This window comes from Dipodomys spectabilis, unplaced genomic scaffold (genome assembly GCF_019054845.1).
Source record: "Dipodomys spectabilis isolate Male_0828 unplaced genomic scaffold, ASM1905484v1 ptg000041l, whole genome shotgun sequence".
NCBI lineage: Eukaryota > Metazoa > Chordata > Mammalia > Rodentia > Heteromyidae > Dipodomys > Dipodomys spectabilis.
In genome coordinates this window covers 1818341-1841020 of record NW_024870718.1, presented here as the reverse complement: position 1 = coordinate 1841020, position 22680 = coordinate 1818341, and positions in this window count along the sequence as shown.

The following is a 22680-nucleotide window of genomic DNA, read 5'->3' as shown; positions in this document are numbered from 1 at the left end:
TGTGGAACAAGGGCTCCCCTGTATTTGATCAAGATGATAATTTTCCACCTTGTACAGATAAGGAAATTGAGGCCCATGAGGAGCAATCTCAAGATTGGTAAAAGTCAGAGCTGATATACATCTCCAAAGCTCTCCCCTTCCTATATTTCTTTGGTTCACCATTCTGGGCCTTCCCAGTGTGGTGCTCATGTTCACCCACAGTGGGCTGTCTGCCTTCCTCTGCTGCTGGCCTCTGGTGGGAGAAGCTTGCAGAGGATGTGATGGTCTCCTGATTATACTCTTGTCTTCATTTTGTCACCTGGTGATCTGCTTCAGGAGCTGCCTGTCTATGGGCCCCCCTGTCCTCTTCCTTCCTTCCTGTCCTGGTACAAAGGAGCCACTCTTGGTACTAAGATCTCTGTGACATCAGTTATGTAGAGAATCAGCCTATTGTCCATGTGGGGTCATAGATCTGAGGATTCTATCCCTGTCCTCTGGGAGCTCTAAGTGTTATCAGAGAAGAGCTGCCTTGTACTCCTGGGGTCCCCTTCATTGGCTCCTTTTCTTTCTGCCCTTACAGGTCATGCCTGTTTCAGTAAGTAGTTATTATATGCCAGGTCTCATGCTCACAGACTGCTATCTGTGACAACCTACTCATTAGTAGGTGAAATTATTGTTCCTCTTACCAGATGGGGAATGAAGTTCCTACAAGAATTGTTTAAGGGCTGGGCACCAGTGGCTCACACCTGTAATCCTAGCTACTCAGGAGGCTGAGATCTGAGGAACATGGTTGAAAGCCAGCCAGGGCAGGAAAGTCCATGATGCTCTCATCTCCAATAAACCACTAGAAACCCAGAAGTGGCACTGTGACTCAAGCAGTAGAGCACTTACCTTGAGCTGAAGAGCTGCGGGATAGTGCCCAAGCCCAGAGTTCAGGACCCCTGAACAAAAAATAAATAAATAAAAATAAATAAATAAATAAAAAATAAAGAATCATTTAAGGAAGGGGCTAAGAAAAAGAAAATACAGCTAAGAAAAAAAGAGAGCAGCAGAGATTACCAATCTCCATATCTAATAGATATAAAAAACATTCAAGTTAAAAAAACAGATTGCACCCTTGCACCCAGGTGTGGGTGGCTCACCACTGTAATCCTAGCAATTCAGGAGTCTGAGATCTGAGGGTCCTGGTTTGAAGCCAGCCTGGAAAGAAAAGTCTGTGAGGCTCTTTATCTCCAATTAACCTGCAAAAAACCAGAACTGGAGGTATGGCTCAAATGGTATAGCACTAGCCTCGAGCAGAAAAAGCTTAAGGAAGGGCTAGGAAGGTGGCTCAGTGGTAGAGCGCTTGTCTTGCATGCATGAGGCCCTGGTTCCATTCCTCAGCACCACATAAGTAAAAAAAGAAAAAAGCTGGAAGTGGTGCTGTGGCTCAAGTGGTAGAGTGCTAGCCTTGATCTGAAGAGCTAAGGGACAGTGCACAGGCCCAGAGTTCAGGCCCCATGACCAGACCCAAAACAAAAAACAAAAACAAAAAGCTTAGGGATAGTTCAGTCCCCAGTTGAGTGGGGCTCAGTGTCCCAGCTCTGAGTTCACTCTCCAGTACTTGCACCAAAATAGGAATAATATTAATAATTACTTAAGAAGAAACAGGAAATACTTAGGATGTGGTAGATGTTTGAATCCTGAAGCTCCCTGTTGAGTTGCCTTGTTTCCCTTGTAGTACTGTTGCAGTGGTGTGTGTGTGTGTGTGTGTGTACACAAGTAACCCTATTAGTTATTTTATTGTGACCGTTAGGACCCATGAGCAAGAACTATTATAAGAAAACAGAAGTGTTGAACAATATGCTGTAAGCTACAACAGTAGATGGCCAAGCCAGATGGACCCCAGGTATCCTTGATTCTGGACTGTGCACAGTTAACCAATCACAGACAGTATTGGCTCCTTGGTTAAACCCCAGAGAAAAAGCTGCTTTGCTAGGATGCTGCAAGATAGACTGGCCAAGTGAATATCCCGTGTTAAAACAGGGAGAGGCAAGTCAGTAAGGTGAGGGCTATGCAATGCTCTGAAGGAAATGGGCATAAGTGAGAGTACCTGTCCTAAAGGGGCTTGTGGTAATAGTCTTTCCCCACACCACCATCATAGAAGTTGTCCCTCAGCTTTTTGCTCAAGGTTAGCACTCTGCTACTTGAGTCATAGCTCCACTTCTGGCTTTTTTGTTGCTTTATTGGAGATAAGGCGCCTCATTGACTTTTCTGCCTAGGATGGCTTCAAAGCATGGTCCTCAGATCTCAGCATCCTGATTAGGATTACAGGCATGCGCCATGAGCACCCATCTATAATGCTGTTCTTCATGGCAGTGGCAGTCAGACAGGGCCTTCATCCGTGTCTTATATGGTCTCATCCTAATAGGTACTGTCCTCAGGCTAGAGTGTAGGGGGACTGACTGGAAATCTCAGGCCTGGCCACAGTGACAATTGAATGAGTTACATTTCTTGAATTTGGATGCAGGCCACCTGCTTTGCTTGTTGGGTTTCTGCTTTCAAGTGCTCTGCTGGACTATACCTGGGGTCTCTGGTGAGACGCCTGGGTGAATGTGGGCACTTTTCAGAATGGCTTAGAAGCAGCTCTTGGTGGCTTTGCAGTTTGGCTTTCATTTCTGGCATGTCAGTGCATTGGGAAGGTTCTGGTTCGAGTCAGGCTTAGCTTTGGGCTCAGTCTCTGCCACATGCTAGCTCTTTCTTCCATTCCAGATGAGTCACTGTCCATCTTTAGGCTGCCCTGTCCTGTCTCCTCCTCATATACCTGTCTCTGACTTGGGGCCAGGGATCTGATGAAGAAATTCTCTTCAGAGAAATAGAGATTCCATGGAAGGAAATTGATCATGTACAGCTGGTTTCTCCACTGGCAGTTGTTTAATTTTATTTCCCTTTCATTTTTCTTCCTCTTCTCAGGGATCACTGCCTATAAGGACTTGATAGCAACTAGACTTAGATGGTTAAATGTAAATTGGAGCTGGCTTCTGAAACTCCAGGTGAGTTTCTTCAGGCCTGGGAGATTTTTCAGACCCCTATGCACCTAATGCATTTTAGCCTTTATTTTTATTTTTCACCTATATTTTTCTTCTTGTATTACTTCTAGATGCCTTTTATTTTCGCTTAGGACTCAAGCATAATTTTGGTTGTTTTTAGGTGTAATTATAGAAGACCCAACTCATTTCAGTGACAGGAAGATTTATTATTTCACATAATAATAACCATGGTGGGGCTGGGGGTTTAGCCAGGGGAAGGGCACCCGCCTGGCATGTGTGCAAGGCCCTCGGTTCAGTCCTCAGCACTGGAAAAAAAAAGAAAAAAAATAATAACCATAGCACAAGGGAGACTGTAGAATTCATTAATTCAGTGCCTCAGTACTGTCTTCTTTTTTTATCTTTTGTTTTGTGAGCCATGGGGCTTGAACTCTGGGCCTGGGCTTTGTCCCTGAGCAACTCAGCTCAAGGCTAGCACTCTACCACTTTAGCCACAGGGCCACTTCTGATTTTCTGGTGATTTATTGGAGATAAGAGTTTCACAGGTTTTCCTGCCTGGGCTGGATTTGAACCATGATCCTCAGATCTCAGCTTCCTGAGTAGATAGGATTACAGGCCTGAGCCACTGGCACCTAGCCTGTTTTCTTATATTTATATTAGTACCATCTTTTGAATTGACCATACTGGGTATATTCTCCACAGGCTAAAGTTCATCATCCCAAGTTGGCTGTTGCAGCACCAGACATCCCATGTAAACACAGAAACCAACAGAATGGATGATGAGACAAAATTGGGATTTGTTTGCAAAGAGGACTGAGAAGTGACCACTGAGGTGGTATCAATCCTTGAAGAGAAACATATACCTTTTCTCTTTTGCTTGACAGGTTAAGAACAAATATCTTGTCATGGCATAATGAGATTACATACTGTGCCCTCAACTATTATTTCCTCATTTTATTTCCTTCTGCTCTCTACACTAGAAGGCCAAACAAGACCACTAGCTATTGTCAGAACTATGTACACCTCATTTTTACCTCCTTGTTCTAGGCAGGCTGAGCCTGTACTTGAACCACACCCTGCCCATGTGGCCTGCCCTGCAGCTGTAGCATAAGACAAAAACGGCTAGAGTCAACAGTACAAGCAGAGCCTCTCCCTTGTTCCCTCCAAAGTATGTATTTTGAAAACAATCTTCTTATTTTTATTGCAAGATAAAACAGAAAATATAGCTGGCGCTGTTGGGTTATGCTTGTAATCCTAACTCATCAGCAGGCTGAGATTTTAGGATTAAATTTCAAAACTAGCTTGGGCAGGAAAGTCTGTGAGCCTCTTCTCTCCAACAAACCATCAAAAAGCCTGAAGTAAAGTTGTGGCTCAAGTGGTAGAGTGCCAGCCTTGAGCGAAACAGCTAAGAGACAGTGCCCAGGTCTTGAGTTCAAGCCTCAGAACTGGCACTCCCACTCAGGATCCATCCAGGATCCTGCTTTCCCTTGATCTGTCAGACCTCCTCTACCTCCTCCTGTCTGTGACATTTCCACTGTCTTTTCTTTAGTATGAGCTTGACACTTTTGAAAAGGGCAGCTACTGATCCTGTGGGAAGCCTCCCAGTGTGACTTGGGTGGGTGTTTTTTGTATTTTGGCTGGTCTTGGGGCTTGAACTCAGGGCCTGGGTGCTCTCTTTGAGCTAGTTATAGGCTATCACTCTACCACTTGGAGCTACAGCACCCACTTCCAGTTTTTTGGTGTTCACTGGAGATATGAATGTCACAGACTTTTCTCTCTGGGCTGGCTTTGGACCAACATCCTCAGATCTGAGCCTCCTTATTGGCTAGAATTCCATGGGTGAGCCACTGGAACCCAGCTAGGCATATATTGGTTTGTTTGTTTGTTTGTGCCTAATTTTATAACTGAATGAGAAAGCTCATTTATGTCATATCAATTTCTGGTGTCTCATTGCCTGGATGTATCTTTGGTCATCTACTTAAGGTGATCCTTGCCAGTATTTTTCAGGATGAGGCCATTGTTTCTTACATGATAATTGGCAAATAACATGAGTCTATAGTTCAATTGTAAAGAGATTTTCTTCAAAGAGTATCTCTGTGCAGGTTTAGCTTAGGAAACAGATGGGAACCAGATGCTTTGCTTGAGATGGACATGGGCCAGGTTGGTATTCCAGCAAGATCTTCTGCCTCATCTCTAAATGGCCCAGCTTGTGAAGTGCCTGTGCTTCATCCTCAAGTTCTGTTTGAGAACCTAGCCTGATGTTGGAGAATTGCCTATAAGCTTTTCTGCAAGATAGTTTCCTTCCAAACTGACATTCACAAAGTGAGTTAGGTTTAATATAAGCAACACAAAATGGAAATGGTATCAAGCAGCATTTATTTAGTGTCTCTATGTATCTGCTACTATGTTAAATCTAAGGAAGGTGAAAGTCATAGTCTCTGTCCATGAATCCAGCACCTTTTCTTCAAAGTATGATCCTTTGAGCTCCTGTTCTGACACAATTGTTTAACTACATTGGTTTTACTGTTCTCTTTAAATAGATTTTCACCTGTGAGACTCATCTTCAGTGAAACACCAAAAAAAATCTGGAAGTGGAGCTGTGTTCAAGTGGCTAGGCCCTAGGGTAGAACAAAAAAGCTCAAGAGCAATGCCCAGGCCTTGGGTTCAAGCCCCAGAAATGAGGTAAGAGGAAATTAGCAGCTACTAGATAAAACAGAAGGTTAAGAGGCCAGAGCTAGAGTGGCTCAAGCCTACGATTATAACTACCTAATGGATTGGGCTGCTTGTACCAGCCAGGAAGAGGTGCTATGCCAGGGAGGGTGAGGCGAGTTTTCGTGCTGGCTCTGCCTTCTGAGATTTCTGCTTGTATTCTCTAGGTTGGCACCACCTCTTGGCAGTCTTCTGAGAGCCTTGGGATGCTTGTGAGTGTGTGGTCCACAGACAGTCCAGAGCCTGGGCACTTAAGGAGCTGGGCATGAAACCCCACCAATTAAGCTGCTTAGTGTGGAGCCCCATCACCAAAAACGGGTGGGGGAAGGGTCTTCCCACTTTACTGTCTGTGTAGGTTTTTCCCTTTTCTTTTTTCACTTCCTGTATCTCTCTGAGTAATTGCCTTTTTTGTGGGTCATTTCGAGAAACAGAGCATTGAAATCCAAACTCTGTATTTGGTTGGAGAGAACTGAGGTGTTTCCCTGCTGTTTCATCACCATCTTGGCCCCTCCCTTTCAGGTGGAGTTTTTCTTAGGTGGCCAGTGGGCCTTGATTACCAAAGGATAGGTACATAAAAGAATATGTTTTAATGCCTGCAGTCTGTAGTTAGACATTTCTGTTAATATAACCTTCCCAAGTTTAGGAACCAAAGGGGGTGGTCTACACTAAAGTATTTCAAAGGGATTAAATCCTTTAACATAGAAGCTACATCTAACTCAAAGGAGAGCAAAGTGGAGGAGGCTTACGTAGCCATGGCCAGTATCTTTATTTAATTTAGTTAGTTTTCTTTAAGGTCATATTCATTCTTTCTAGTGCCTTGAACTCTAAGGTCTATAAATGGATTGTAACTTCCAATTTATTCCTAGGTTGTTAGTTAATAATTAAGAACTTGGACCATGAATGCAGGGCCATCTTTGGACCCCAAATCTAAGGGTAAGCCAAATCAAGGAATTAGTACACACCTCAGCTCAGCCTGAAAAATTGTCCACTATTACTAACAGATACCAATAGCCATACTTTCCAGGCTTTACATCTGTGGAGTCCACTTTCCCAAATTCATGATCTGAGGTTCTTCATATATGAATTCTTTCCATAGGTTCCAGCTTTTCAGCATTTACCTGATGGAAATTACCTACACACATTACAAAGAATTGTCAGGCTGAGGCCCCACTAGTTTCAGAAGTTTTAGGCAGTGGCCTCACTCAATTTACCTGGGTGCAAATATCTTTACGTAAACTGACAGAAAGCTTGAGCCTGTATGTTATTTTCACAAGTTCAGTATCAACATTTGCACACTTATTACTATTGTGTTCGCTTCTTCTTTTAATCTTAACAACTAGTAGCTCTAGAGAACCAACTGGTTTTAGAGTGGTCTCCCAAGCTACGTGATCAGCTCAGATGTTTCCCTGTATCTTAGGGTCTCTAGTTTCTTTACTTCCTGTATTGTACTCTGAACCTTGGAGTCTTCTTCCATTTTATTCTCCTCCTTTTCTCTCAAACTTGCTTTCGTGATCCCACTCTAGTTCTCAATGTGCTCCTTAACCTGCAAGTGTTTTGGCAGGGTCACAGGAGAGTTCTTTGACTAGCCAACTGCTGCTCCTTCTCACAACACCTTTGCTTGCTCTTCAGCTCCTCCCTTAAGTTCACAAAGGTGCTATTGAGAGGTAATTTTTCCCACCTCCACCTGTTCCATTGGGACATGAAGTTTCTGCATTACATTTATGGTGAAGATCTCAGCAGTCTTTTTGGCTTTTTATTCTAGTAGTCTCTCTTTCTAGTTTTCCACTTAGTGTATTTTTGTGACAGATCTTCCAACTGTTTGTTAAGCTCTTCTGTTTTTGTTCCTAATGCTCTTTTCCTTTCCCCGGCACTCTCTGTCAGAGCATGTGGTCCTTTAACTCTTTCTGAATAGTACCAATCTCTTTCTTGAGCCTGATATTTTCCAGTTCACTTTTCCTGGCCTCCTCTTCTATGACACAGCACTTCCCCGTCTTCTCTGCTAACTACTCTTTCCTTCTTTCTCTGTTGCTTTGAATTTCTGGTGACACTCTTCAAAGCTTATAATCAACATGTACTTCAGCCTAATACATTCTTATATCAGGTCCAGCTCCTTTGTCGTGGCGATGGTTTCTTAATGCAGCATTAGGATCTCTTCTTGGCCTCACTTGTGGTTAGCAAGGATGGCAGCATTGCTGTCCTGTGCTTGTTTGCCTCTGACCTGTGGTCCCCTAATTTGCCTCATGCTCACCCAGGCTAATGTACTTGAATTTCATTTGATTTTGAGTGTTTTCTAGGTTCTTTTTGAGGATTTTCTTCTCCTTTTTGACTCGCACAATTTCTTAATTTATATCTTTAAATCTTTTCTTCACGTCAAATAATTTTCTCTGTTTTCTCCAATGTGCTCTTCTATGTGCTTTCAGTCTCTTAGTGGGTTTTGACTGGTATATATTGGAGACTCAGTCTTTTATAAGACTATGTTTTGAGATAGAATGGTGGAATTTTTTCTTTGCCACATTTCTTAACTTCAGAGGGCTGCTTTTTAAATTAAACATAGTTGGAATTCAGAGCCCCAAGCTCCTTTGCATGTTTCTCCAGATATATGAACACATTTTCCAGGTGGTTAATGTGATTAATTAACCTGTCATTTTCTATCTTTCTCCTCCTTGGGCATTCTTTTTCCCAATGTCTATTTTGTTTGCAATAAGCACACTGATGTAGTCCTAGAGGTTCCCTATTGCCATTTGCAAATGAATTGTACTGTCTTTGCCAAGGGTTTCTTTATCCCTATTCTGGTGTTCCTACCAAAACTCAAACCCTTTTCTTAGACTCATTTTCCCAGGTATCTCTGTTAACAAACACCCTCTGGACGACTAATTCCAAAGTAGAATAAACTTTTCCTTCAAAACCTTCTGACTTTTGAAGCTTTATTCTAATATTTGGGGCTGTCTGGGTAACAAATGCCATATTTAGGAGGACTCTTTCTTTCTCCAGGGCTTCAAGATCTATAGGCCTATACATCCTATAGGCTTCTGGGAGAAGTTTCAGAAAAGCATTAGGGTACTCACTGGGGAACTGTAAAATCTCACCCAACTTAGATTGATGATTTGGCTTTTTAGCCACTGCGGTATCCCTGCTAACAGAACCTGGCAATAATAGGTAAGCACCTCCATACTTCAATTGCTGTTAGTCTCAGCTTGGGTAAGTCTGTGCAAAGACTTGCTGGTTCAATAGTGGGGCTACTCTTTGGTAGAAGGACCACCTTCAAGTCACCAAGCAGGATTCACTCCCTTTTCTACCAGGTGAAAAGTGACTGTAAAATTTGCTGACACTCATCCCAGATGTGCTTGTGTTTGAAAATTACTGTCTCTAACGAAGTAATGAGCCCCTTTTTTCTGAAAAGCATGGATTTTGCTGTTTCCAGTTATACAGGTCACTAGTTGTAAAGGGAACATATATTAGAAATGGGGCTTGCCCACCATCTCCTCCATGTTCCTGTCTCAAAGGTAATAAGGGTAACATACCACATTGTACCACCTCAGATTGGTACAAGTAACCACTTTTGGTATGGGAGGACTTAACATTAGAGGTGATGATGGCAAAGAATAGGAGAGAGAGTACATCAGTGCATCTTCCTCTGAGGAATTCTGTAAACCTGGAGGCGAATATGTTTTGGATATGACACCTTTAGGCCTTGTTCTCCCATCCTGAGAAAAGGAGTAAACAGAGGTGCATACAGGACACAGAACTATCAGCATACATACACAGACCAATAGCCACAGACAACCCACATCTCCCATGCCTCTCAATGTTGACCTCTACAGGAGGTCCCAGATGACAGAGAGAATGTCCCAGATTGTCTCTTGAGGAGGCCACAAATGATCTTTGGAGGATGTCACATATGTCATTCCTAGGAGGCCCTAAAAGACCTCTCATGGAGGTTTCAAATGGCTTCCCAAGGAAGTGTTAGATGACCTCCAAGGGATGTCCCAGATGTCCTCTCAATGTGGCTGAGATTACCTCTCGAGTAGCTCCCAGATGGCCACTCACAGAGGCCACATATGAACTTCAGAGGAGGTTCCAGATAACCCTCTTGAGAAAGCCACCGATTACATCCAGAGAAGGTCCTATATGGCTCCTCAAGGAAGTCACAGATGATGTCCGAAGATAGTCATACATTTCTCATCAAGGTAACCCGAGATGACCACCCAAAGAAGCTCCAGATGACCTCAGGAGGTGGTCCTAGATTGCCTCATAACGAAGCCCCAATGACTACTTTTGAAGAGGTATCAGGTGGCCTCCTGAAGAAGCCCCAGATGACCTCTGGAGAAAGTCCAAGATGGCCCCTGGAGAAGGCCCCAGATGAACTCCAGAGTAGGTCTCAGATGGTTTCTTAAGGAAGTCACAGATGTACTCTTGATGAGGTTCCAGATGGCTTTCTTTGGAAGCCCTACACAGCCTCTCAAAGAGTTCCCAGATGGCTTCCCAAGGAAGCCACACTTGACCACTAGAGGGGGTCCTCAAAACAGGCTGGCAAGCTTGCCCAGACGTAGCCTTAGAGGTTCCTAAATGACTTTTGTCCCTGTTGGTCCTCTGGAGACAAACACTCGAGGTAAACTCTCAACCCTGAGTGCTGACACTCTCTCCTATGGGGATTTTTCTCTGGGGGCAAGGCCTGTTGCCATCCAAATGGATTATGTCAATGTGGTCTCTAAAAATTAGGACCTTTATAGTTCAAGAGAATCCATCGAGACACAGTTAATATAATAAATGTTCTCCAAACCATCAACCCCCAAAATTATGATATCAAGAGCTCCAAACATCAAAGGGCAAGCCTTTTTCTCCCCTTCCTTTGTCTCTCCTTCACAGTCCTATACTTCCTTCGAGGTCTTTCCCTTTTTCTCTTCTACCAGTTCTTTCTTCTCTTCAGGCCTCTCCACTCTCCACAGGCCTGAACTGCTTTGCCTGGGTCGTCAGTTGCCATTCTTCACCTCCTGCTCTCCCTCAACATCCTCTCCTCCGAGGTCTTTCCCCTTATGCTATCACACCACTTTTTTCCTTCCAGGACTTTTCCCTTTTTCTCTCCACTTCTATTGAAGTCTGTACCCCTTCTCCACTCCAACTGCCTAACATTTTTCAACTGTCACATTTCAAACTGCCCACAGCCCAATAAATTCTTAACAGCTCAACACGTGGAAATTAATGCACCAGCACCTCCCACCAAATGCCCCACCTTCTTTGGTGGCATACTTTGTCCTCTCCAGCTTGCCAGGAGATGGGGCCACGCTGATTATTGGACCCTATATATTATTGGGACCCTGCTGATAATTACAGTATCTTCCTTGTGAACTGGTAGCAACTGAAATTGGAAATTTGATTGTGATATTACAAACTCGTTGTGACATCACAAACACATTTTGACATCATCACCACCACGACATCAGAAAGCAATTGTGACCACATTGTCATTGTTACATCATGATTCCATTGTGACATCTCAAATCTATTATGACCTCTTAACTCCTTTGAAAAATCACATGCCCTTTGTGTATCCATATCCTTGTTGTTAAGTAATGACAATTGAGATCAGACATGCCACTATAACATCAAAAAGTGTTTGTGACATCCTCAACAGTGTCATATCACTTTTTCATTATGGAAACATCAGCTCATTGTGACATCACCAAACTCAATGACATATTGCATTATGACAACAATTCTCATTATAACATCATAGACATATTGTGAATGCCTATTCTGTGATTCTGTGGTATGAGAATTGATATGAGAAAGGCACTTTTGTGCCTACATAACCATTTTGACATCATAATCACTTTGTGACATCACAGTGCCATTGTGCTATCACTAACACAATGTGACAACACAAACTTCTCCTGTCCTCATAACTTTTGTGACATGCTGACATTGTGATATCTTAGACCTTTTGCCCTCAGAATTTGTTTTCAACCTCATATTTCATGTGTTACATGAGATACCAGAAATCCACTGTGACATCATGACAATTGTGATATCACACTGACAGATGTCATGATCATCGTGTAATATTATGACTTCACAAATTTTGATGTCACAGTTAGTTTCTGATGCCATACAGATAAGGGGTAATCGTAGGTCTATGATGTCATAATTGGTGGGTGATATCCAAATGATAAAAAGAATCCCATTTGTCATGAAATCACAGAGAATAAAAGTTCACAAACAGACTGAGGTATCTCCAAAGGCAGGTGTTGTCACAAATGTCCTAAGAGTCTTGTGATGTCACAGTGTGACACAATATTCATGGTGTCTGTCAGTATGATGTCATAATGATCATGATGTCACAGTGGATTTATGATGTCACATATCATAACTGAAATATTATTAGATTTAAAGCAGATTACAAGCTTATAAAGGCCCTAAGACATCACAATTGCAGCACATCTCAAGACTTATGAGGACAGGGCAGATTTGTGATGCCACGGTGTGTTAGTGATATCACCATGGCACTGTGATGTCACAAAGTGATTATGATGCCATATATTTATGAGATCACAATGGTTTTCTGATATCAACCCACATGCCACATTTGAAATAGAATGAAATAAGAGAATAGGCATTTACAATGTGTCTATAACATCACAATGACAATGTAATGTCATAATGCTATGAGGTCATTGTAAATTGGTGATGTTGCAAGGAAGTAATGATGTCATAATGAATATGTGGTGATGGGGTCACAAAGGGTTTGTGGTGTTACAACGGCATATATGAATTCAATTGTCATGTGTTCACAATGAGGATATGGGTACACGTATGGACTGTGATGTCACAAATGCCATGTGTGTTTTCAGAGGTACTTAGGGGTCATGATAGCTTTATGATACACAGTTGTGATGAGGTCACCATGTTTTTTTGATATCATGATGATTTTGTAATATCTCAAACACATGTCCCAATTCAATTGCTAGTATTTCACAATGTGCATAAAGTTCACAAAAGGGGCTTGAAGTCCTAATGGACATGGATTTTTAAAAATGTTATGAGTTCATATTAGGTTTGTGAATACACAATAGGACAGTGATATCACCATGGCAATATAAACTCACTACATCATTTCAAAATATTCTTTTGGTGTCACAATTAGTTGATGATGCCACATTCGTGATGAAGTCACAAAAGATCAGTGATGTCACAATGTGTTGGGCATGTCACAATTACATGATGGTTCTCAATTGTCTTTAACTTACAATGAGTATATGAAATCACAAAGGTACTGTGGCTTCTCCAAAAGTATGTCTTGTCACACATATATTGAAATCCTAAAAGATTTGTGATGTCAGAATTTGACACAATGGTTATGACATCTGGCAGTGTGATCTCACCATGGTCATGATGTCACGGGGAATTTGTGATATCAAATGTCATATGTGAAATCTAATGAGGTCGACAACAGATTATGAGGACAAAAAGGCCTAAGGTATCAGAATTGCAGCATGTCACAAAAGATGATGACAGGATAGGTTTGTGATGTCACGGTGGGTTTGTGATATTACAATGGCAACGTGATGTACAAAGGGATTGTGATGTCACAATGGTTATGAGTTCATGATTTGTTTATGATATCAACCTACAGGCCACATTTGAAGTAGAATGAAATCAGAAAAGGCATTCATACTGTGTCTATGATGTCACAATGACAATGTGAAGTTCTAATTCTATCATATCATTTTCGTTTTGTGATTTCACAATGAGCAGATGGTGTCAAAACTTCAATGTGATGTCACAATTGTGATGATCTCACAAATTGTTTTTGATGTGAAAATGTCATGTATGATTCTCAATTGTTACTATTTCACAGTGGGGATTTGGGTGCACAAAGGGACTGTGATGCCACAAAGCTATGTATTTTTTTCAAAGGTTATAAGAGGTCATAATAGATTTGGGATGTCACAGTGTGATCCTAGTGTCAAAACAACAATGTGATTTCACAATGGGTTTGTAATGTCACAGTGGTGATGAGGTCACAATGGGTTAGTTATGTCACAAGTTGTAATATCACAATTATTTGTCCAAATTCAATTGCTCCTAGTTCACCATGAGGACATTGTAATAACCAGCAGTGCCCCTATAATCCACGGGAACAGATAGTCATCATGGCCTCCTGGTCTAGACCACCGGAGAGGGGAGTACATGCCACTGGAGGGGGAAGGACATGCTGCTGAAGGAGATCGGATGTCAAGCCCCACATGGTGAGCTGCCAAGAAGTGATTTGGCATGGACATTTGGGAAGTTATGTTTGAAAACCCTTATGCAGGAAATATATTCCATTGGGGGAAGGGTACAGCCTATATATAAGATGCATGTTCAGAGCAACAGAAGGGGAAAGAAAAAGGAGAAAGTCCTGGAAGGAAAGAAGTGATGAGACTACAGGAGGGTAAAGACCTGGGAGGAGAGGAAATTGAGGGAGAGCAGGTGGTGAAGGATGGCAACTGGCCACCTGGACAGGGCAGAGCAGGTCTGTCAAGAATAGAGCAGCCTGAAGAGAAGAAGGGAATGGTTGAAGGAAAAACTGAAAAGACCTGAAAGATAGGACAGGTCTGGATAGAAGTAGGATGAAGAGAAAGGAAAAAAGCCTTGTCCTTTGAAGTGTAGAGCTTTGGAGATCATTATGTTGGGGGCTGGTTGTTTGCAGACCAGTTAACAAATGGCTGGGTTGATCTTGAGAGGTCTGAGGATTCGTGGTTGAGGCTGCATTTAGCTCTGGGCATCCAGCTCAGGTCAAGGTAGTCGCTTATTACAAAATTTGTAAGGTCAAGACAGGTTTGTGATGTTACATTGCATTAATAATATCACAATGTCAACATGAGTTCACAAAGGGATTGTAACGTCACAATGGTGATGTGGTCACAATAGGTTTCTGAAATCAACCTATATGCAACATTTGAGATAGAATGAAATCACAGAATAGGCAATCACATTGTCTCTATGACCTCACAATGAAAATGTGATGTCATAATGCTATGAGGTCATTGTCATTTTGATATGTCACAATGGGCAGTTGGTATCATAACAACGTGATCTCACTCGAGATGATGTCACAAAGCATTTGTAATGGTACAATGGGATGCCTGATGTCAGTTGTCCTTTGTTCACAATGAAGACATGGTTATCCAAAGGGACTGTGATGTCACAAACACCATGTGCTTTTTCAAAGGTGCTAAGAGGTCACAACAGGTTTGGGATGTCACAAGGTGATCATGATATCACTGTGGTAAGGTGATGTCACAAAGGGTTTGTGATATCACTTTGGTGATAAGGTCACACATGGATAGTGATGTCACAATGAATTTGTGATATCACCATTATATGTCCAATTTCATTCTACTAGATCACAAGATACGAGTTCACATAAGGAGCTAGAAACCAGAAAGGCCATGAATTTTGTAAAATACTAGGAAATAATAGATTGGTGAAAATGCAATGGTGAAAATCCCATTGACAATGTGATGTTACCATTACATGAGATAGTATTTTTTTGAAGTCACAAACAGTTGGTGATGCCATACAGGTGAGGAGGTCACATAGATTTGCGATTTCACAATGGGATGGTGATCTCACAGCCTCATGCCAGATCTCTAATTGACAATGAATATATAAGTTCACAAGTGTTAATGGTCTCTCCAAAGGAATATATTGGCACAAGTTTAATGAGTTTTAACAGGATTGTGTCATAATGCGACTCAGTGGTCATGACATCTGGCAGTGTGATGTCACAATGGTCATGATGTCACAGTGGATTTATGATATCACGTGTCATACCTGAAGTATTATGAGTTAAACAATTTATGATCTCAGAGAAGCCAAAGATAACACACTGGAAGCATGTCAAAAAGTTATGAGGATAGGACAGTTTTATGATGTCACAGTGGGTTAGTGATATCATAATGCCAATATGGTGTCATAAAGGTATTGTGATATCATAATGGTTAGTGGTCACAATGCATTTCTTTTTTTTTTTTCTTTTTGGGTCCGGTCGTGGGGCCTGAACTCTGGGCCTGGGCACTGTCCCTCAGCTCTCAGCTCAAGGCTGGCGCTCTACCACTTAAGCCACAGCGCCACTTCCGTTTTTTTCTTTTTGCTTATGTGGTGCTGCGGAATCGAACCCAGGGTCTTGAGCATGCAAGGCAAACGCTCTACCACTGAGCCACCTTCCCAGCCCTCACAATGTATTTCTGATATCAACTCACCTGCCACATTTGATATAGAATGAAATCACAGAATAGGCATTCCAAGGTATCTGTAACATCACAATGACATTGTGATGTCATAATGCTGCGATGTCAATGTTGTTTTATTATGTCACAATGGGCTGATGTTGTCATAATGACAATGTGATGTTACACTGGTAATGATGTCACAAAGGTTTTGAGATCTCAATTGTCATTAGCTCAAAGTGATATGGGTACACAAAGGTCTGTGATGTCACAAAGGGCATGCTTTTTTCAATGCTTTTGAGATCACAGTAAGTTTGAGACATCACAATGTGATCATGGTGGCACAATGGCAATGTGATATCACAATGAGTTTGTGATGTCATCGTGGTGATGAGGTCAAAATGGGATAGTGATGTCTCATCAAGTTTGTTATATAACAGTGACATATACAACTTCAATTTCTTCTAATTCACCATGAGGATACTGTAATAACCAGTGGGGACAGAATTATCTTTGGGAGCTGATTATCATTTTAAATTCTTGGCCTGGCCCCCCGGAGAGTGTGGGGAATGCTGCCAAAGGTGGAGGTGTCTAACCTCACATGGTGAGCTGTCAAGAAGTGATTGAACATTGGGCAGTTTGGGAAGTGATGGTTGAAAACTGTTAGGCAGGAGACCCGTTTGAGTGAGGAGGGTTACAACCTATATATAGGTTGCATTTTCAGAGCACTGGAAGGGGAGATAAAAATGGGAGCTCACGGATGGAAGAAAGTGGTGGGACAGCAGGAAGGAAAAAATCTGAGAAGAGAGGAAGTTGAAGGAGAGCAGAAGGTTGGCAAGTGGTCACTGGCACAGAGAAGGGCAGGCCTGTGTAGAGTGGAGTGGCCTGAACAGAAGAAGGAAGTGGTGGAAGGGAAAAAGGGAAAGACCAGGAAGGAAGGACAGGTCTGTGGCGAAGGAGGGAGGAATGGAAAAGTAAAATGCCTTGCCCATTGAAGTTTGGAGCTTTGGAGATGATAAATTTTTGGATGTTGGTTTGCAGACCAATTAAGAAAGGGTGCCCATTGGAGGTCTGAGGTTTGGTGGCTATGGCTGCTCTTGGACCTGGGTATCAAGTCCAGGGTAAGGTAATCAGTCCCCTTTCTAGTGTAAATTGGTTTATTATATTAAATGTGACTCAATGGTTTTTCTCCTTGCCTTAGAGGTCATAAGTACAGGAGTTCACAGAAAGAGCTTGAAGTCTCAAAGGCCATGAATTTTCTAAGATGTGATGTGGCCATAATAGGTTTGTAAAAACACAATGGGACAGTGATATCACGCTGGCAATACCACAATGTCATGTCAATGCTTTAAGACCACAATTAGTTGTTGATGCCATTGTCATCATGAGGTTACAATAAGTTTGTGATGTCACAATGGGTTCATGATGTCAGAGTGGCATGGCAGTTCTCAATTGTCATTAATTGGCAATGAATATATGAGTTCAAAAAGGGACTGTAATGTCCCCAAAAGCATGTGTTGTCACAAATGTGATGCCATTCTAACAGTTTTGTGATATCACAATGTGACACAATGGTCATGACCTCTGGCAGTATGATGTCACAGGGGATTTCTGATATCACATGTCATACCAGAAACATGAAATTGAAAACAGATTGTGAGCTCGCAAAGAGCCTAATATATGACAATGGCAACATGTCACTAAACTTATAAGGACAGGACTGGTTTGTGATGGCACAGTAGGTTAATGATATCACAATGCCAATGTGATGTCACAAAGGATTGTGATATCAGAATGGTTATATTGTCAAAATGGGTTTCAGAAATAGAATGAATTCCTAGAATAGGCTTTCACACTGTTACATCTATGATGTAACAATGTCACTGTGATTTATAATGCTATGATGCCATTATCGTTTGGTGATGTCACAATGAGCTGATGGTGTCATAATAAAAATTTGATGTCACTGCTGATTTATAATGCTACAATGGTTATTAGGTCACATTATGTCTCTGATATCAACACACATGTCAAATTTGAAATACAATGAAAAAGTTGGGCGCTGGTGGCTCACATCTGTAATCCTAGCTACTCAGGAGGCTGTGATCTGAAGATAACAGTTCAAAGCAAGCTCAAGCAGGAAAGTCCATGAGACTCTTATATCCAATAAAAACCACTAGAAAACCAGAAGTGGCGCTGTGGCTCAAGCGATAGAATGCTCACCTAGAGCTGAAGAGCATGGAGTGCACCCAAGCTCAGATTTCAAACTCCACGACCCACGACCCACACACACACACAAAAAAAGATTAAAAATAGACATTCACATTCTGTCTATAACATCACAATGAAAATGTGTCCTCTTATCACTGTAGTTTTGTGATGTCAAAAGTAGTTGATGCTGTCATAATGAGAATGTTATATCACATTGGTGATGTCACAAAGGGTTCGTTATGTTACAATGGCATGTCTGATATCAATTGTCAGTTCATAATGAGGGTATAGTTACACAAAGGGATTGTGATGTCACAAAGGATATGTGTTTTTTCAAAGGTGCTAAGAGGTTCTAATAGGTTTGGGATGTCACAATGTGATAGTGATGTCAAATGACAATGAAAGCTCACAATGGGTTTGTGATGTCACATTGGTGATGAAATCAAATAGTTTTGTGAAGTCACATCTCATAATCACATGTCCAATTTCAGTTGCAACTATTTCACAATGAGAATATGAGTTCACAGAAGAAGAATGAAATATAAAAGGCCATGAATTTTCTAAAATGCTATGAAGACATACTAGATTTTTGAAAAAACAATGGAACAGTGATATCACAATGGTAATGGATGTTGCAATATGATGACAATATAGTTTTGATATCACAATTGGTGAGACCACAGTGGTGATGAATTTACAAGAGGTGTGTGAGGTCACAATAGGTTGGTGCTATCAAAATGACACATATGATCTCAATTGTCATTAACTCTCAATGAGTATATGAGCTCACAAAGGGACTGTGATGTCTCCAAAGGCATGCGTTGTCTCAAAAGTGATGCAGTCCTAACAGGTGTGTGTTGTCAGGATGTGACAAAATACTCATAACATCTATCAGTGTGATGTCACCATGATCTAGATGTCAACTGAATTCAGGTATCACATTTCGTTCCTGGATTGTGTATGAGAGCATTGCAATTTCACAGTGGTTAGTGATATCACAATGAAAATGTGGGATCACAAAGGGATTGTGCTACCACAATGGCTATTAGAACACAATGTGTTTCTACTATAATAGGTTTGTGTTATCACAATTGGTTGGAAATGTCACCATGCCATGCCAGATCTCAAATGTCATTAATTCACAATGAAGATATGAGTTCACAAAGGGACTGTGTTGTCTCCAAAGTCATGTATTGGCACAAATGTGATGAAGTCCTAACAGATTTGTGAGTTCACAATATGATACAATGGTCTTGATATCTATCAATGTGATGTCACAATATTCATGATGTCAGAGTCAATTTCGAATATCATATGTCATACCAGAATTATTATGAGTTTGAAAACATTATAAGCTTACTAAAGGCAGCATATCACACGTTATGATTAAAAACTCAAGGTCTTTGGAGCTTAAATTTCTTTCTTCGAAATTGTTTCCTCATTGTGAACTAGTAGAAATTGAAATTACACATGTCATTGTGATATTACAAACTCATAGTGACATCACAAATTCATTTGGTCTCATCACCACTGTGACAACACAAACCCATTGTGACATCACCTTGCTGTTGTGCCTTTGCAATCACATTGTGACATCACAAAGCTATTGTGAACTCTTAGCACCTTTATAAAACACATGACCTCTGTGGCATCACAGACCCTTTGTGTACCCATATCCTCATAGTGAACTAATGAAAATTGTGATCACACATAGCATTGTATCATCACAAATACTTTGAGCAATAATTATGACTGTGAAATCACATTGTCATCATGACATCTTCATCTCATTGTGACATCACCAAACCCCAATGACACCATATCATTTTTTCTTTTTATTTTCTTCTCTGTTATTTATTGTAAGTATAGTGTACAGAGGGATTGCAGTTACATTAGCGAGGTAATGAGTACATATCCTATCAAACATTGCTGCCTTGACATTATATTGTCATTTGGATGTCATAGACCCATTGTGAATGCCTATTCTTTGATTTCATTCAATTTCAAATGTGCCATGTGAGTTGATATCAGGAAACCATTGTGAACTCATAACCTTTGTGACATCAAATTTCTTTGTCACAGAACATTGCTTTTGTTATATCACTAACCCACTGTGACATCAAATACCTCTCCTGTCCTCATAATTTTTGTGACATGCCATTGTGATATCTTAGGCCCTTTGTGAGTTGAAATACTGTGTTCGACCTCATATTTCAGATATGACATGAGATATCTAAAATCCAATGTAACATCATGATATCACAGCACTGGACATCATAACCATTGTGTCACTTTGGACATCTCAGACCTGTAAGTTCTTCACCTTTTTGATTACATATAATTTGGTGCCATCAGAATCCTTTCCCAAACTCATATATGTATGATGAGTTAATGACAATTGAGATCCTACATGCCATTGTGACATCACCAACCCCTTGGGACATCTCAAATCTATTGAGACCCCTTATCCGCATGGCGTCACCAATTGTGACCTCAAAACATTATTACAACATGATGTTAAGACATTACATTGTCATTGTAAAATCACTGTCCTATTGGGTTTTCACATGCTATGACCTCATTCTATGAAGCTTCTTCTATCACCTGGTATCCTCACATTGAATTATGAGTAATTGGAATTGGATATATCATTCTGATATTATAAATAAACTGACATCACAAGACTTTTGTGACCTCATTACCACTGTGACATCAAAAACCCAATAAGACATCTCATTTCCATTGTGACATCTCATTCCCATTGTGACATTATGGATCACATTTTGCCATCACAAACCTATTATGACTTCTTACCACCTTTGAAAACACACGTGACCTCTGTGACATCACAGAACTTTTTTGTATCCATATCCTCATGGGGAACTAATGACAACTGACATCAGACATACCATTGAAACATAACAAATCTTTTCTGACATCATCATAATTGTGAAATCATGTTGCCATTATGACACCATCAGCTAATTTTCACATGTAAAACTACAATGATATCATAGCATTGTAACATCACATTGTCATTCTGATGTCATATACACGTTGTGTTTGCCTATTATGTTATTTGATTCTATTTCTAATGTGGCATGTTGGTTGATATCAGAAACCCATTGTGAGTTCATGACCATTGTGATATCACGGTGCCTTAGTAGCATCACGTTGCCTTTGTTATGTCACATTGCCAAATTGATGTCACAAAGGGATTTTGATGTGACAATGGTTATGACATCACAATGAGTTTCTAATATCAACCCATATGCCACATTTCAAATACAATGAAATCACAGATCAGGCACTCATAATGTGACTATGATATCACAATGACATAATGGCAAATCCTATAATGTCATTGTCAATTTGTGATGTCACCATAAGCTAAAGATGTCATAATAACAATGTGATATGACACTGGTTATGACGTCACACAGGGTTTATAATGTTACAATGGTTATGAGGTCACAATGTGTTTCTGATATCAACTGATATGCCACATTTGAAATATTATGAAATCACAGGATATACATTCACAGTGTGTCTATGGCAGCAAAATGACAATGCTATGATGTCACTGTAGCTTGGTGATGTCACCATGAGCTGATGGTGTCATAACGACAGTCTGATGTCAAATTGGTGATGATGTCACAAAGGGTTTGTGATGTCAAAATGGCATGTCAAATCTCAATTGCCATTAGTTTATAGTGAGGATATGAGAATGAAATCATAATGACATACACAAATGAACTGTGATGACACAAAGGCCATGTGTTTTTGTCAAAAGTGCTAAAATTCCTAACAGATTTCAGTTTTCAAAATGTTAATGATATAAAAATGGGTTAGTGATGTCAAAACTAGTTTGTAATGTCACATCTTATTTCAAATTTCAATTGCTACAAGTTCATAATGAAACACGTTCATAGAAAGAGCTTGATATCCCAAAGGCCATGAATTTTCTAAGATGTGATGAGGGCATAATAGATTTGTGAAAGCATGATGGTACAGTAATACCACAACTGCAATATGATGTCAAATTATGTCATGAGTGTTATGTGACAATTAGTTGGTGATGCCATAATAGTGATGAGTTCAAAATACCTTTGTGATGTTGCAATAGATTGCTGATGTGACAATGGCATGCCAGACCTCAATTGTCATTAACTCAAAATGAGTATATAATTTTAGAATGTGATTGTGAGGATTCCAAAGGCATTTGTTGGCACAAATGTGATGAAGTCAGAACAGATTTGTGATGTGACAATGTGACACAACAGTCATTACATCTAGCAATGTGATGTCACAATATTCATGATGTCACAGTATATTTCTAGTATTTCCCTAATTCTAATGACAGCTTGTGGAATAGATCTATGTGCTGAGTCCTTCATTGCATGCTCTGTGCTGAGTCTTGCACAGGGAGCTATGTGCAGAGTCTTTCATAGGGTGCAGTGTGCTGAGTCTTGCATTGGGTGCTGTGTTCTGAGTCTTTCACAGGATGCTGTGTGCTGAGTCAAGCTAAGAGTGCCATGTGCTGA